The sequence below is a fragment of the Salvia miltiorrhiza genome, chromosome 3 (genome assembly GCF_028751815.1).
Source record: "Salvia miltiorrhiza cultivar Shanhuang (shh) chromosome 3, IMPLAD_Smil_shh, whole genome shotgun sequence".
NCBI classification, from domain to species: Eukaryota; Viridiplantae; Streptophyta; class Magnoliopsida; order Lamiales; family Lamiaceae; genus Salvia; species Salvia miltiorrhiza.
Window position 1 is genome coordinate 24621803 of NC_080389.1, and position 16546 is coordinate 24638348.

The window sequence follows — 16546 nt, forward strand, 5'->3', positions numbered from 1 at the left end:
CACATAGCGAACACCACATGATCTTAGGTTGACCCTAATATCACAAGGTTGTTCCATAGATGTTACCACACCCTCATTCCAAACTACTGCAACATGGTCAACTACTGGAAAATTATAAACACGTTGGTCAAGTTTAGGATTGGCACGCAACACTATAGCATAACTATCTAGGTCATCTTTGTTTTGCAAATTGGTGAAGAAATTATGGTATGGATTATTCGTCAAGATGTTCACCAACAATGAAACTATAACACGGTCTAATCCTTCAGATTGAGATACACGATTATCCAACTCTCTCTCAGTGCCATAAAAATATAATTGCAGATGCCTTGGAACACCATCCTTTGGTGTTAGTTCATGGATATAATGCCGAACAATACCCTGCACTTTGAAGGTGTAAACCCCTTTGTTAGCTTTAGCCAAAGCTTCATCATAAGTCATCTTAATAGATGTGAATGCCAAAGAATTATTATATGTCCTGCAACGCCGACAGAACTCGACCCCCAAAGTTGTCATATCATTTACATAGAGGTTCCATAACTCATCTGGCATTTTGGGCAACTGCATCTTTATTTTACCTGACGCACAACAGAAGGCAGGAGGTTCATTAGGGAATCAAATAGCTTTACAATGCTGACAAGGGTCTTTATGTGGTAGTTCATAAGCCTCATTGGGTATTTCAATTAATCTTCTGAACATCTCAATATCTTTTTGCATAGCCGAGCGTGAAGTTGATGTGCGGCCTAATTGTGCAATAAAGAAAAAAAAATCAAAAGTGAGCAATGTGCATATCAAAATTATAATAAACAAATTAAATAAACAAGAAACATAAAAAAGAGTGAAAGCATTTGATTGAGAATATGTTTAGCATTCTCCTTAAAAAATTAGACTATCCATATTGAGCAAAAGTCACATTAATTTACAGACAAGCAATATGCCAAAATTTTACATCATCCAACCCATACTAACCACTAATATTTTTTTTTTTTTTTGGAGAGAAAAACCACTACTATTCTTTATAAACAAAGGTGCAACTGTTAATAAATTAATAAGGTAATCAACAGACATAAACACATACCTTTTGAGCGCCTTTGTCCACAAGAACCTTTAGATAAACGTTTAGACCGTGAAACATTAACATCATTAGACAAAGGCAGTTGCGTCACATCGGAACCCAACCGGCGCAAGCAGCCTGCAAAACCACCAAAATGCAAGAGTAGTTACAAAGTTAAGATAAGTAAATAAACAATAACACTAAATAAAATTAATTATAACAATACCTTTTGACAATATGGAACGAGGGATCACATTTGTTGGCCCAAGGAAAACTTGACCATTTTTAGAAGAAGAGCCTGGCAAATGAAAACAAAACGATTGTTAATATTAAAGAAATTAGTTTTTCAAATATATGCTAAATTCTCAAAAGCTCTAAAGAAATTTAAAACAAATACAAGAGAAATCATAACCTGTCACTTGTGAGATTGGAACACTCCCACCAGTGTCAACAATAAGAACACGCCTCTTTCTTTTTTCGAAGTCTTATCTGAAAATTACAAAACATAGTCACAAAAAATAATAATAATAGCAACATCACTTGCTAAGCAACCCACATAATATTAAATTTAATTGTGCAAATCTAGACACAATTCATCAAATATTATGCACCTCGCAAACTTCTCGACTGAGTAGTTAGAGCATGTGAACACTCAGGGCCAAAGATAATTGGCGTAGCCATATCAGTTGCTGATGGAGGAGGTAAACTAAAAAATAAACGTCTTGAAGTTGTCACAGAGCCGTCTGAGCCATCTGAACACAAAAATAATATTAAATTTGCATAAAAGCAACAAAGAATTGAAAAGTAAATAGTAGGTGTGACTACACAGCTAGCAACATGCCTTATACAATAATTAAAATTCCCATACACCATAGTTTAAAATAAAAACACGAAATAAATAAAGGTAAGTGTGCAAGTGATACAAATGAGTTATAAAATAAAATAAAAACACAGAAAGCTCAACAGTAAGTAACCTTCCGTTGAAAGCACACATCTTCTTTTTGCCATAATAAAATATATGAATAATGCGGTCAAAGTCCTGACACATGAGAAGTAAGTAATTTATCCGGTGATATAATAAAATATGAAAAGAAAATGAAACTCGAAAATACTATTATGAGATCAAAGTAGGGCAGCGACTCACCGAAGCTGCAAGAAACGGATGAAAGTGTTCCAGCAAAGAAATTTGATGGGAGCAAAGACAAGTGGACGCTGAGGGCGCCCGTTGAAAACCAGAAACCAAAAATAATAATCCCGTATAAAACAGTAACTAATCCTTAAAAACCCTACAGTCTAAAGGCAATAACCCAATTTGCTCCTAGTCCTAGAATAATGAACCTCATTCTCTAAACTTCAAAACAATAACTATAACGAAGAAACAGTGCGACATGACATTTAAATACAATGAAAGAGCCAAAACACATGAAGACAAAGATCATAACACACAAAAAAATAGAACAAAACCAAGCGCACAGTTGAATTTGGAGAGGCGGAATAGCTTTCTTGGAGTAGAAACACGCTGGGGAGAAAAAACACAAAATTAGAAAGTAAAAAAATGATGGAGATTATAAGATGTCAAAAAACCAAACAAAACATATGAGCAAGTAACCTAATTGGAAAAAATGATGGTTCATAGGCAAGCTAAAGTTGTTTATACTTTTTAACATTGAGCCTAAAAACTAATGCATTTTAATTTACAGGGATTTGAACACATAAGAGAGAAAATCCATGTTGTGGAGACTTACTCAAGTGCCAGACAATACTCACTACTCTTGAAGAAGTGAATGTCAATGAAAGAGCATGTGTCTGAGAATAATTTAGAAAAAAAAATAGAATGAATATTTAAATTACATACACGAGAAAACAAAATAAATCATATTAATACTATTCTATATAAAAATTAGTCCATGACAAAAAAAGAATGTAAAAGTTTAATCAAAATCCTACTTATTTGATGTATTTAAATTTTAATTTTCAAATAAGACACAATTGCTCTTTTTCATATATTTCATATTTTGAAGTTGTTGCATTATATCTTTATGGGTGACAATAATATACTACAAGATTAGTGAAATATCAATATATGTAGAGGCTCAAAATAAAATAAAAGTAACCTAACTTACATGTAGAATAGAACAATTAATACTGACTATATATTAAATAAGTTATATTCAATTAATCAATTAAAATAAGTTTAAATTAAAACTCTAGGCCCATTCCTCCAATCATACTTCATTACCATCACCTGCACTCATGAGCAAGCCCAACCATACATTATTATTTTCAATTAAAAATAGAGCCCTAGTCAAAATTTACACAATTAATATACTCCATATGCGTTCTCTCTTATGCACACTTGCACCCACAATTTTCTCTCTCTACCCTGTAACTCTTTCTCTCTCTCGCTACTCTCTGTCACACCTTCATCTCTCTCTTTACTTCACATTTGCAATAAAGAGTAAATCTCAACCCCAAATCCCTCTTCTTCTTCTTCTTCCCTTTTTTTCTTAATTTCCAATGAATAACCAGAAAACACAGCTTGTTCTCTCGTAGACCTCACTGTCGTTCCCCATCGTCGACTCACTCTTCTCACCTCGGCCCGACTATGAGCAGCTAAGAAAGCTGCTGCCGATGCCGATGCCGACGCTGGGCAGTACTCTCAACGCAAATAACGACACAAGAAACTGAGCCACAACTCAGCTAAAGCCGATGCCGACGCCGACAGCGGCCAGTACTCTCAATGCAGACAACGACACAAGAAATTGAGCCACAAGTCAGCTAAAACTCAGCCAAGACTCTCTGTTCCCGATCGGCGCCCTCAAAGCAAACAACAAAGCAAGAAACCCAACCACAAGACTCTAATTCGATTGTGTTATGCTGAGTGATTTATGCTTAATTGTTCTAATTTTAGGGGTTTGCATGTGCATATTTTAAGTTAAATCTTCTGGAAATTGGTGCGTTTTATGGTATATTTTATACTTTACAGGAGATTTAGGTTTTCGAGAAGAAGAGTGCAAATTTTGGAGAGTTTTGGCTAAGAATAGCATTTTTGTGCATACTCTGGCACGTCAGAGAAGCGAAGCCCCGCATGCCAGAGCAGCGGAATGGGAAGCCAGAGAAATCGCCTGCTCGCCAGAGAAATTGCTGGCCAGAGCAGCGATATGCACTGGTCAGAGAAATCAAAGTTCAGTGCAGCGAAATCCGCGAACGCCAGAGGAATCATAGGCGCCAGAGGAGTCGCCATTTCTCTGGTGATAGTCAGAGTAGAGGAGTCGACCGCCAGAGGAGAGAAAAGCGCCAGAGGAGAGAAAAGCGCCAGAGGAGTCGACCGTCAGAGGAATCGAGGCGAGCGTGGACATGCCAGAGAAATCACCCGCCAGAGCGGAGGAAGCGCCAGAGGAATCAAGGCGCCAGAAGAGTCAATATGCCAGAGGGTAGAGATACGTCAGAGGAATCAATACCAGAGCGGAACCCATTCCGCTGACAAGATCAGAGAAGTCATCCGTTCCTCTGGCGATAGCCATTTCTCTGGCGAGAGCCGCGATTTCCGCCCGAGTGGAGATTACTTGCTGAGCGCGTCATAGCTGGAGTTACCTTATCATCTACGATTCTATTCCTTTTAGAGTCCGGCTTTGCATGGTAATTTCCATGGTGATCCAGAAGGAGTTGAAGTCTATAAATAGGGCCATAGTTTTCATTGTATAATCAATTCCCTTGCCCTAATCTTTAGTTTCCACTAGGCAGCCAAAGCTTAGGTTTATTGCTTTCATAGTTCTAGTTTCGATTTCTGTTCTTAGTTAGTTTAATATAGTTCTTTTAATTCATGTTTTAGAATAGTTCCCGTTTAGAGTTGTAATTACGTGACAGATTACTTCTCGAGACGATTTACAGTATTTCTTTAATCAAGTCTATTTATTTGCTTTTACATGCGTTCCTTTAAATTCTGCTATTTCAATTCTGCGATTTTAATTATGCAATTTAGTTTCTGCCTAGTTAGATTAGATTAGAAGTCTTTAAATTTACAAGTATTTAATTTCATAAGTAGGTTTAATTTAAGTTCTTTAATTCTTGCCTAGGGTTTAATAGTTTCACGCCTAGATAATTTTAAGATTGAGTTTTTAGTTAAGTTTAAATTACAAGCGTTAGTTAATAATTCCTTTTCGCTTAGTTAAGTTTAATTCACGTTAATTTACTTTCCATGTTTCAGTTTAATAATTCTTAGTTTACGGTTTTCTTGTGACATAATTAAAAGCCCTTAAAGATCTTCCTTGAAAGACGACATTGGGTTAACTTACCACTACTAGAGTGTCCTTGTTCTATTGCAAGTCAATCTAGAGGTGTTTCTAGTTGAGTCAAATTTTGGCGCCGTTGCCGGGGAAGATTTTAGGCGTTTTAGTTGTGTCACTTTTCTTTCTGTTTTTCTTGTTTTCTTTACTTTACGTTTTTGTTTTTACTTTTCTTTTCCTTCCACTCGGTGCGTTTAAGCCGTGTGTTAAGTGTTGTGTATGCAGGGACGCCGTAGTCTGAAAAGAAAACTTACTTCCCCGCTGGATAACACTCGCACACATACCAGAGCAGACGTGTTATACTCTGACTCTGATTCTGAGTCGCATTCTGAAGCCAGCTCTGACCGAGCAGAGCAGAACACAAAGGAAGAACAGCCAGCCTTGCACGCCAAAGAAGAGATGGCTCAGAACATGGAGTACATGGGAGATTTCACCCGGCCCGTCATCGGAGACACCAACACATCGGCTATAGTGCTTCCACCCGCCGTCAGAGATTACAATCTAAAGCCGAATGATTCAAGTCTTCTACCTCTGTTCCATGGGATGCCGAGTGAAGATGCCCTACAATTCATCCGTGATTTTTGCACACAAGTTCAAACCATTCCATTGCTGAAGCTCACGGAAGACCAACTTAAGCTCAACTGCTTCCCCTACGCACTTAAAGATCGGGCTAGAACATGGATGCTAACTCTGCCGCCCAACTCTATCACCACTTGGAGAGAAGCTTGTGAGAAATTCATGCTAAAATACTATCCCAGCCACAAGACTCAGGAGCTAAGGTCGCAGATCATGGAATTCACCCAAGGAACGGACGAGCCCTTTCATGAAGCTTGGGAAAGATTTCAAGAATTCCTCCGCCAGTGCCCGCAACATCAATTTCCCAACGTGATGTTGATGCAATTTTTCTATGATGGGTTAGTACAAACTGCCCAATTCATGGTGGACAGCACTGCAGGAGGTAACATAGCTCGGAAAACTGCAGCAGAGCTGAAGGAGATATTCAAAACATTAGCGGAGAGCTCTCAACAAAAGTCGGTGCGTGGAAAGAGAGTTGAGGCCAGTGCTGTGACGAACCAGTACGAGCTGCAAAAGCAATTAGCGTCAATCATGCGCGAAGTACAGCAGCTCAAGATGAGCCATACGGAAGCTGCACATGTCCCTGCGCAGAGCATAAATTATAATCAAAGCAATGGTGGATGGAGAGGTCAGCACCAAGGGAATTCTCAGCGCAATCAATTCCAGAGTGCATAGCAAATTCCAACGCAAAAACAATCTCTGGAGGATACGTTGCAAGCGTTTATGGAGGTTAGCAAGCAGAGCATGGAGTCTCAGGCTGCCACTATTAAACGCCTTGAGACCACCGTAGGGCAACTGTCGGGCGCGCTGGACCAGCTACAGCAGCAGCAGAGCCAAACTCATCAAGCGCTAGCTCTGGCAAGGATGCCAGAGCAGACTAGGCTGCCGGCTCTGGCTCGACAGCCAGAGCATAGGAGAGAGCCAACTCTGGTTTGGCAGCCAGAGCAGAGGAGAAGGATGACAGAGCAGAGGAGAGCGCCGGAGTTGATAAAGCCAGAGCAGAAACTTCACAAATCAAGTACGCCATATCAACCACCGAAGCCCAGCCCGCCTCTGCCACCATCAATTGTTGATCCAACCCAACCATTGCCAAAGAAAGAAGATCCAGGGAGTTTCATTATTGGTATTGGTTTGGGTCGAGCTGGAGAATTCACGGGCATGTTAGACTTGGGGGCGGCAGTCAATTTGATGCCGTATGCTATTTTTCAGAAATTGGGCAGGAAGGAAGATGAGCTTAAAAGCACGAAAATAAGACTTCAACTAGCTGATGGGGCATATTGTAAGACTCGTGGTATTCTAAAAGATATTGAAGTCATGGTTAGAGGAATCACGGTGCTAGCCGATTTCGTGGTGTTCGAGGCAGGGCATGGCATTATAGGAAAAAATGGGCAACTTGTTCTACTTGGTCGGCCTTTTATGGCTACTACCCAGATGCGCATTGATGTGGGTTCTGGAACTTTGAGCATGGCCGGGTCTGGTAGATCGGTATCATTCTCCGTTTTTAATAAAAAGCCTGTTATTTCTAACTCTTCAATGCATATCTGTTCTCTTGTGGAGATTGCAGACCAGGAGGGAGAAGTAGAAATTTTCAAAGCTAACTGTCTTTCGCCGGCTCTGCCCATTCCGCCAGCGCTGACTACTCCAGCTCTGCCGCTGGAAGACAGAGCAGAAATTTTACCGCCAGCGCCGACGTGCTCAACTCTGAACAGCATGCGCCAGAATTCTGCTAAGGAGAAGCTGATGTGCACCAGCCCGGAAGAGGACAAAATTATACAAAATTTTCTTGATAATTTATAGGATGAGGAGGCCATTGAAGATCAATTTTTGGCTAAGCTTCCACTCGACGTCAATGCCGTTCATGAGGTACCAACTACCGTGAAAGAGGATGCGACTGTTGAGGAAGAACGGGTTGATGTGCTGCCGTGTAAGGATAATGTCGTGCTAAGAGTGCAGAGTGCACCACCTGTGGAAGAAAAGAAAGAGGAGAGATCTCGACATAACTCTTGGTTCGAGAGAATGATGAATGTGTTGAGCTCTGCTTGCTCACTAAGAGGAACCACAGCTGAACTGGAGGATGATGTGCTTTCACGAGGACTAAGTCAGCTGACGTTTCATAGCGATTTTGGTTAAGGGATCCTCTACGTCGGGCTGGCGACTCTAACTCTAGCGCTTGGTGGGAGGCAACCCACCGTTGGTTTGTTTATGCTTTTCTTGTTTTGTTTTTCTTATTCTTTTCTTGTTTTTCGTTGTTTGTTTTATGTTTTTTCCTAAGCTTCGGTTGCTTTGCGGATACTATTATTCTGGAGGTTTTCATGTTTCCAGCGCGGTACTTCTCCCCGCTGCACTTATCCAGCGCGGTCCTATTCCGCGCTGCAACTCTCCGCTCTGCCACAGCCAGCGAATTCTCCTCTCACCACCTCGCACGATGCTTCAGTGTCTCAATGCCGATAATCAGGGACGTATTCTCAACTCTTCTTATTTCTTTTTGTGCCCTGAGGACATGGCTTGCTTTAAGTGTGGGGGGGGGGTGTTTTATTGTGCTTATATTTTCAAGTGGGCGAGATTAGTCTTTCTATGCTTAGTTTTTGGTCTCGAATCTTGCTAATTTTTATGAATTTGTGGAAGAGTAGATGGTTTTCGATGCGAGTTTCGGATTTGTGAATGAATGATGGTTATTCTTGTTTTACTCTTGATATATGTTTCTTGATTGTGCAAAGAATTTGAGTTTTGTTGCAACATGATTGTAAGTAAGTAAAACGTGATTTGTCCGGTAGATGCTAGAAGGAGTGTTGTCATTGTGATTGCCTACGATCGTATCTTATCTGTGAAATGTGAAAAATGTTGGACGAATTGCCAACCTCAAAATTGCCAGCTCTGAAACATCTGGCCTGTTCTAAAATGTGATAGCTCTGAGTCTCTGTTCCTCTAGTCTAACTATGAGCATGGGAAACCACGTGAAAAGACTTTGGAGTACATCCAAATGTTTTTATTTCATGAATTATGGCTCAACTGTCGAAAATCTTAAGCACACAAAGTGTGAAAAATGGTGATATTGATTATAAAGGCGATCACATTAGGGAATTCACTTCTAGCGGAGAATTGGGTCTGATCGAATTACTTGCATTACTCTTTTGTTGCTCCTTAAACTTTGAGTTACTTGCATGATCGAGAGATGTGTATTGATTGTAAAATTTTGAATTGACTTTGAGAATGTTTGGATGGAAATTTACATTGTTGAAATCAATCTCTTCCTAGGATTCATATTGATTTTGCTTGAGGACAAGCAAAAGGCTAAGTGTGGGGGGGTTGATTTATGCTTAATTGTTCTAATTTTAGGGGTTTGCATGTGCATATTTTAAGTTAAATCTTCTGGAAATTGGTGCGTTTTATGGTATATTTTATGCTTTACAGGAGATTTAGGTTTTCGAGAAGAAGAGTGCAAATTTTGGAGAGTTTTGGCTAAGAATAGCATTTTTGTGCATACTCTGGCACGTCAGAGAAGCGAAGCCCCGCATGCCAGAGCAGCGGAATGGGAAGCCAGAGAAATCGCCTGCTCGCCAGAGAAATTGCTGGCCAGAGCAGCGATATGCACTGGTCAGAGAAATCAAAGTTCAGTGCAGCGAAATCCGCGAACGCCAGAGGAATCATAGGCGCCAGAGGAGTCGCCATTTCTCTGGTGATAGTCAGAGCAGAGGAGTCGACCGCCAGAGGAGAGAAAAGCGCCAGAGGAGTCGACCGCCAGAGGAGAGAAAAGCGCCAGAGGAGAGAAAAGCGCCAGAGGAGTCGACCGTCAGAGGAATCGAGGCGAGCGTGGACATGCCAGAGAAATCACCCGCCAGAGCGGAGGAAGCGCCAGAGGAATCAAGGTGCCAGAAGAGTCAATATGCCAGAGGGTAGAGATACGTCAGAGGAATCAATACCAGAGCGGAACCCATTCCGCTGACAAGATCAGAGAAGTCATCCGTTCCTCTGGCGATAGCCATTTCTCTGGCGAGAGCCGCGATTTCCGCCCGAGTGGAGATTACTTGCTGAGCGCGTCATAGCTGGAGTTACCTTATCATCTACGATTCTATTCCTTTTAGAGTCCGGCTTTGCATGGTAATTTCCATGGTGATCCAGAAGGAGTTGAAGTCTATAAATAGGGCCATAGTTTTCATTGTATAATCAATTCCCTTGCCCTAATCTTTAGTTTCCACTAGGCAGCCAAAGCTTAGGTTTATTGCTTTCATAGTTCTAGTTTCGATTTCTGTTCTTAGTTAGTTTAATATAGTTCTTTTAATTCATGTTTTAGAATAGTTCCCGTTTAGAGTTGTAATTACGTGACAGATTACTTCTCGAAACGATTTACAGTATTTCTTTAATCAAGTCTATTTATTTGCTTTTACATGCGTTCCTTTAAATTCTGCTATTTCAATTCTGCGATTTTAATTATGCAATTTAGTTTCTGCCTAGTTAGATTAGATTAGAAGTCTTTAAATTTACAAGTATTTAATTTCATAAGTAGGTTTAATTTAAGTTCTTTAATTCTTGCCTAGGGTTTAATAGTTTCACGCCTAGATAATTTTAAGATTGAGTTTTTAGTTAAGTTTAAATTACAAGCGTTAGTTAATAATTCCTTTTCGCTTAGTTAAGTTTAATTCACGTTAATTTACTTTCCATGTTTCAGTTTAATAATTCTTAGTTTACGGTTTTCTTGTGACATAATTAAAAGCCCTTAAAGATCTTCCTTGAGAGACGACATTGGGTTAACTTACCACTACTAGAGTGTCCTTGTTCTATTGCAAGTCAATCTAGAGGTGTTTCTAGTTGAGTCAAATTTTTCTCTGTTTTTTGTAAAAATTCTAGGGTTATTTAAAAAATTAATGATAAAAAATAGGGTGCAGAAATCAAACTCACCTCCTTGCTTTGTTGATGTAGTGGATTTGTGTAGTGTGATTTTTTGTTGGATTATGATCAGATTATCCACTTTCACCGGGCAAAGATTGACAGGAAATCTCGTTCTTTTTTTGGTGCGAAATTGTAAACATAGAAAGCGAAAAGTGAAAGTGAAGAAGAAAAATTTGCAGAGGTGTTAAATATAAAAGAGATATTTTTTTTTTTTGCAAAAACCCACAAATGAAACAAAAATTACGAAAATACCATGGGCACTATTTTTTCTACAGTACTATTCCTATCAATAGTAGCCAAGTTCTCTCTTATTAAGATTGTTAAATATATAGGGTCGGATTCCGGTAGTATCCAGGCTTATAATAGATCCGTAGATCCAAATCTAGACCACACATTTATGACATGTGGCGCTTCAAGATGGTGACACTTGGCAAGGGCATTTCAAGGCAAAATCTGGAGAGGGGTAAAATTGAAATCTAATTTTCGAAATTTGAAAAAAAATAGATTTTCTCAAAATAGGTACATTTTAGAGGCATAAAGTTTCATACGAGAATGCATGAACTTTCATATAAAAATGCATAAAGTTTCATATAAAAATGCATAAGATTTCACCCCACCCCAACCCCACCCCCTACCTCCCACCCACCCCCCCCCAAAATAAAATTTATTTTTTTAAAAACTGATTTTCTGACCACTTGACCCACCCCTACCCCCCCCCCACCCCCCCCCCCCCAATTTTTTTTTTTCTCCAAAAACTGATTTTCTAACCACCCACCCACCCCACCCCCAAAAAATTTTTTTTTTTTTTTGAAAAACTGATTTTTACATGCATATACTTTCGCACAGAAATGCATATACTTTCACACAAAAATGCATTACATTTTTTGAAAAAATATAATTTTTTTTGGGCTGGAGGGTGGGGGGGGGTCAGCGGTCCGAAAATCAGTTTTTGATAAAAATAAATAAATAAATAAATAAATAAATAAATAAATTGGGGGTGTGGGTGGGTGGGTCAGCGACTCAACAATCAGAAAATCAGTTTTGAAAAAAAAAATATTTGGGGGGGTGGGTGGGTGGGGGGTCAGTGGTCAGAAAATCAGTTTTAAAAAAAAATGGGTGGGGGGTGGGGGTGGGGGGTGAGGGGTGGGGGTGGGGCAGGGGTGGAGTGGCGTAAATACCAGATTTATTAAAATGAAATGCACTTTTTGTATAATTTAATGCATTTTTATGTAAAATCTTTATGCACTTTTGTTTGATTTTATATGCATGTGAAACATGACTGTTTTGGGGGGTGGTAATGGGGAGGGTTGGGGGGTGGTGTGGGGTGGGGTGGTGAAAATACCAAAACTGTAAAAATTAAATGCATTTTTCTGTTCAAAGTTATGCATCTTTGTGTGAAACTATATGCATCTATAATATATCTATTTTAAGAAAATCTAAAAAATATATATATTTTTTTAATTATTAAATCCGAAAATTACATTCCAATTTTACCCCTCTCCAGATTTTGCCTTGAATTGCTTGGAAACTTTTTGTCACGTGTCACCATCTTGATGCGCCACATGTCATAAATGTGTGGTCAAGATTTGGACCTACGGATCTATTATAAGCATTGGATACTACATGATCTCATTCCTATATATATATATATATATATATATATATATATATATATATATATATATGAATTAATAATTAAAAAATATATTTTTTTGTTTTAGATTTTTTCAAAATAGATATAGTTTAGATACATAAAGTTTAATACGAAAATGCATGAAGGTTCATATAAAAATGCATAAAGTTTCATATAAAAATACATAAGATTTCACCCTACCCCAACCCCACCCCACCCCTGAACCCCACCCACCCCCCTCCTCAATTTTTTTTTTAAAACTGATTTTCTGACCACTGACCCCCCTACCCCCCACCCCACCCCCCCCCCCCCAACCCCCACCCAAAAAAAAATTATTTTTTTTTATTTTTTTAAAAACTGATTTTCTTACCACTGACCCACCCCCACCCCCACCCCCACCCCCCAAAAAAAAATTTATTATTTTTTTTCATTTTTATTTTCTCAAAAATTGATTTTCTGACCACTGACCCCCCACCCAATTTTTTTTTTTTTTTGAAAAACTGATTTTTACATGCATTAAAAAATTACATGTTTTACATGTATATACTTTCGCACAAAAATGCATATACTTTCACACAAAAATGCATTACATTTTTTGAAACAATATAATTTTTTTTGGACTGGAGGGTGGGTGGGGGGTCAGCGGTCCGAAAATCAGTTTTTGAAAAAATAAAAAAAAATTGGGGGGGTGGGTGGGGGTGCGGGGGGTGGGTGGGTCAGCGACTCAACAATCAGAAAATCAGTTTTGAAAAAATAAAAAATAAATAAAAAAAATTTGGGGGTGGGGGTGGGTGGGGGGGTCAGTGGTAAGAAAATCGATGTTTTTTTTTAAAAAAAATTGGGTGGGGTTGGGGTGGGGGTGGGGCAGGGGTGGGGTGGCGAAAATACCAGATTTATTAAAATGAAATGCATTTTTTGTATAATTTAATGCATTTTTATGTAAAATCTTTATGCACTTTTGTTTGATTTTATATGCATGTGAAACATGACTATTTGGAGGGAGGGTAATGGGGAGGGCTGGGGGGTGGTGTGGGGTGGGGTGGTGAAAATACCAAAACTATAAAAATTAAATGCATTTTTCTGTTCAAAATTATGCATTTCATCTGAAAACTTTATGCATCTTTGTGTGAAACTATATGCATCTAAAATATATCTATTTTGAGAAAATCTGAAAAAATATGTTTTTTTTAATTATTAAATCCGAAAATTACATTCCAATTTTACCCCTCCAAATTTTACCTTGGAATGCTTGGAAGCTCCTTGTCACGTGTCACCATCTTGTTGCGCCACATGTCATAAATGTGGGGTCAAGAATTGGATCTAGGGATCTATTATAAGCATTGGATACTACATGATCTCATTCATATATATATATATATATATATATATATATATATATATATATATGTGTGTGTGTGTGTGTGTGTGTGTGTGTGTGTTAAGGGGTGTATTTAATTTAGAATTAAAAGATTTTTTGTATTTCTAAAGTTCATAAGATACTCATTTCTGATTTTAAAAAGTTCTTAAAAATCTATTGATATTTAATTATGACTCTTAAATATCCTGATATTGAAAATTTGTAGGATTCTAATATGTCATGAGTGTGTAAGGTTGATCAACACTTTATAAGGTTTTGCTAAGAACAGATGAATGGATGTTGTATTAATTTTCAATTTACTCATTACTCTTTTTTTTTTTTTTTGAAACAGAAAATGACCATTCTATTAATCAAACCAAGTCATCAACAATAACATCATTGAGCCAAACTGGAAAGTCATTTTCCCAGAACACTATTTGCCCCGTTCTACCAGCATGTTGGGCGAGCAGATGCGCCGCCCTATTAGCAGTCCTTTGCGCGTGAAACACCCCGAAGAGCATGCTATCCCTCGCCGTGCGGATAATCTCCAGGATGTCCTCTGGAAGAAAGTCACGGTCATCATCCGGAGAAGCCATGATGCGTGCCGCAAGTAAGGAATCAGTAAAAATCTCGATTGGAAAGACCTCGCTGTCAATACTTTCCATCAACCCCACCCCCTACCGCCATGACCTCCGAAATCATCGCATTAGACGACGGTCCTCTCGCCTTAGACACAGCTTTGATGACCCTCCCCCTATCATCTATGATAATCACCCCCACTCCAAAAGCGTTTTGGCTTGGGTTGAAGCACGAATCCACATCGACGCGGAACCTTCCCTTCTTCGGGCACCTCCAACTTTTCTCCCCCACTTTCACCCCCATCTCGTACTCTGCCAAACACAAAGGCTTCGCAGCCTGAAAGGTATTCCAGAAGGCGATGCACTCGCTCTTGCAGGGTGGATGGATGAAGCTACCGTCGCCGTGTGAGCACTGGCAGTGAAAAGACCAAATTTTCCAAAGCAAAATAGCCCATAATTCAGCCTCCTCCGTTGTGAATTCATTGAGAATAGCAACACCAACATCCCATAACATCAACCCTTGCATCTTTGCTAACACTCTCCAGAACCTTGTCCTCTTCCACACTCCTCGAGCAGCCGGACAAAAAATGAGGCTATGCTCCGTGAGATCCCACTTGTTTATACACCTCTCACAAATACCATCAATCGGGACATGGTTCGCTCGCAAATTACATGCAGTAGGAATGATATTGTTGTAAGCCCTCCACAGAAAAACTTTAACTTAAGGTGGAACTGATAGAGACCAGACCATCCTTCCCCACATCTTCTTCTCATTCCCGCTGCGATGCGGATGCCGGTCATAGTAGCCGTTCTCAAGTAAATATGCAGTCTTCACCGTGAATCTCCCACTTGGCTCAAGCTTCCAAAACAACGAATCAACATCTCCAGATTCGCCAATAGGCGTGCGTCGAACAGCATCGCGCTCAAAAGGCCAAAGCAAAGCCTGAAGTTTAGAATCATCCCATTCTCCATCCACGTTCATAAGATCAGCCACTGTAGTGCCCTCGAAAACCCTGCCCATCTTGCCTTGAATGATCCCTGACTGCCAATCCAAAACCCATGGGTCAGAAAAGGCCCTAATAGAAGTGCCATTTCCAACTTTCCAAGCCGAACCATCTCGAATAATGGACCTGCTCCAAGCCAACGATCTCCAGATAAAGGATGCGTTAGATCGGACCGGAGCAGTCATGATATCACCATCTCTAAAATACTTAGCCTTAAAGACTTTTGCAACCAAGGACTCGGGGTTTCGAATCATCCTCCAAACTTGTTTAGCCACCAAAGCCTTGTTGAAATGTTTCAAATTCCTAAAACCCATGCCTCCCTCCTCTTTGGGTTTACATAAGGTCTCCCACCGCCTCCAATGCATTTTCCTCCGATCCTCCTTATCGCCCCACCAGAAGCTAGCGCAAATGCGATGAATGTCATCACAGATAGAGTCCGGCAAACGAAAACATTGCATTGCATAGGTCGGAACAGCCTGGATGACCGCTTTGATGAGGGTTTCTTTCCCACCACCGGAGAACTCTCTTTGATTCCAAATCTCCACTTTCTTTTGAATCTTCTTGTCCCGAAGATAGCTGAATTGCAGTCTTTTCTGTCTAATAGAAAATGCCGGGACTCCTTAATATTTTTGGATCCCGTCACCACATCTAACTCCCAAACAGGTCAAAATGGCCCTAGTCTCCCTTTCGTTGGAGTTCGGGCTGAAAGAAACCGAGGATTTATCAAGGTTGATGGATTGCCCTGAAGCACACTCATAGATTAAGATTATTTCTTTAATAGCCTCGGCTTCCGGCACCTTGGACTGAAAGAAAACCAAACTGTCGTCGGCAAAGAAAATGTGGGATATGCTCAGCTGTCTAGGTATAATCGGCACTCCATGAATGCGGTTTTGTAGCTCAAACGTATGGAAGAGTGAAGAAAAGCCTTGTGCACAAATCACAAAAAGGAACGGGGAAAGAGGATCCCCCTGTCGCAGTCCTCTAGAAGCCTGTAAACCTCCAAACACACCTCGATTCAGCAGGAAAGAAAAGGAAACCGATCTAACACATCTCATAAGAAGCTTGCAGAGCTTCTCCGGAAACCCCACTCTGCGCAGCATCAAATCCAGAAAGTTCCACTCCACCCTGTCGTATGCTTTTTGCATGTCCAGTTTGAGGGCCGCATAACCTG